Source organism: Pteropus vampyrus, unplaced genomic scaffold (assembly GCF_000151845.1).
Source record: "Pteropus vampyrus isolate Shadow unplaced genomic scaffold, Pvam_2.0 Scaffold171, whole genome shotgun sequence".
Taxonomy (NCBI): domain Eukaryota; kingdom Metazoa; phylum Chordata; class Mammalia; order Chiroptera; family Pteropodidae; genus Pteropus; species Pteropus vampyrus.
In genome coordinates, this window is record NW_011888952.1 from 381,428 (window position 1) to 383,572 (window position 2,145).

Below are 2,145 nucleotides of genomic sequence, written 5' to 3' on the forward strand. Positions count from 1 at the left end.
CCTTGTGACTTGCTTTGACCAATGGAATATGGTGGAATTGATATTATGCTAATCCCACTGTCATGTGAACAAGCTCTGGCTAGCCTACTGGATGCTGAGAGAACTGTGGACCAGCCACCCCTGTCACCCAGCCAATAGCTGGCCAACCAGCCAACACTCCAGTTAACCACATATGTTTGAATCAGCCCACTGGAGATCAATCAAGCTTGGTCTGGATCAATAGAGCTGCCTGGCTGACCCATAGAGTTGTGAGGAACAATACATGCTGTGTTGATTTTGGAGCTGTTTGTCACACAGCATAAGCTAACCAATACATGCGGCCTAGAAGACCCTTTTTTACCTCACCTACCTTCTCTGGAATGTATCCCAGTCATCCTTTTGGCCTTAATGTAGGCATCACTTCCTCAGAAAAGCCCTCCCTGACTCCTAGGAGGTTACAGGCCCCTCCTGCTTGCCAGCAGCCCCTGAACTTGCTGTCTGGGAGCTTCCAGCACCCCGAATTATAACTCTACTATTGTCTGCTGTAGTAGCCCTTGAGCTCTGGTGGTGGAGGGTAATGGGAGCAAGCAGGGCTGTGTCTTATTCCTGGTGGTATCCCTGTTGCCTGGCACAGAGTAGGTGCTCAGCATCCATTGCTGTGAAAGCCCCAGTGTCAAAACCCAGCTTGGCTGAGTGCAGGGATGCCTGAAAACCATCTGTGGAAACCATGCTAAAGCAAGAGATGAGATGAAGCAAGAGGCACATTGAAGCTGGTGCAAATGGGGGCAGCAGTTTTGATCACATTGTAGGATTGAGAAATAGAAAAAGACTCAGCAATACAAACATTCCCACGAGCTTCATCTGAAACCCTGCTCCTGGGCTGTGCCAGGATAGAGGTTTGCATTTGGAGGGAGGAAGTTCTAAAATGTGCTGCGTGATCTAAAAATTCTTCCAGAGGATTGCCTTTTTACAGGGAAATGATAATTGTGACTATCAGCCTGCTGGAGAGAGGACAGGCGGCTTGGTGTACTTACATGACTCTTTTACTGAGGCCTGTATGATATTTAAGTTCTGCCAAAAACTTTTACTGTCTTGGAACACTGAATGGGGGTCTCCTACATTCTGATAGTTCTGAAGGTTACAGTTCACAATTTTCTGAAGCAGTGAGATGGTGCCTGTTTTATATAACTCTAGATCCTGTAGCATCAGGATATTTGTGTGACTTTAGGTCAATACATGCACAGAAGTCAGGGTAGAAATAATAATAGCAGCCATGTTCAATGTCCATGTAAATATTTTACATTCACTATTTTATTTACACACGAAGAAGCTAAAGTTCAGAGAGGACCCGTGCCAGATCTTCCCAAGTCCAGACGCCGGGCTGAAACCTGGAAGCCCTCTGTTGCTAGTTAATTAACCAGCTGTAACTCCAAAATAACAGTGGCTTAAACAAGAAACCATGAGACCGTTCTCTCATGAAACTCTTCAAAAACAACTTGTGGAGGGTTGGTAAGGCAGCATAGGGAACTCAGGCTCCTGCTTTTTTGATGCTCTGCTATTCTCTGCCCACAGATTCTACCTCATGATTCAAGATAATTGCTGCAGCTCTGGTCATCGTGACTACATTCCAGGCATTAGGAAAGAAAGAAGAAAGAAAGTGGAAGACACCTCCATTCTCTGAAATGCACGGCTCAGAGATTACACACATCTCTTCTGATTATACTTCATTGGCCAAACCTTAATGTCATGCCACCACAGAGATTAATGTCATGCACGGCTCAGAGATTACACACATCTCTTCTGATTATACTTCATTGGCCAAACCTTAATGTCATGCAAGAGAAGCAAGAGATGTGATCTGGTACTGGGTGGCTAGCTGCCAGCTAGAATTTGGGGTAATATTACTAAAAGAAAGAAAGGGAGGTATGTTGGGGCAGTTAGCACTTGCTTCCCTCTTTCCTGAGACCCCTCCATTATTTTAATGTCTTCCTCCCACCACAGCAAGGGCTGCTTCTTTGAACTTGGTTCACATCTCTGGGACAGGAACTCATCTTTATTGAATGCCTACTATGCACTGCATTTTTTGTATCAATATTCTCATTAGTCCCTTTAGACAATTCTACCAACTGGGATGATTCTCCCCTTTAAGTTCAGAAACTTGATCCG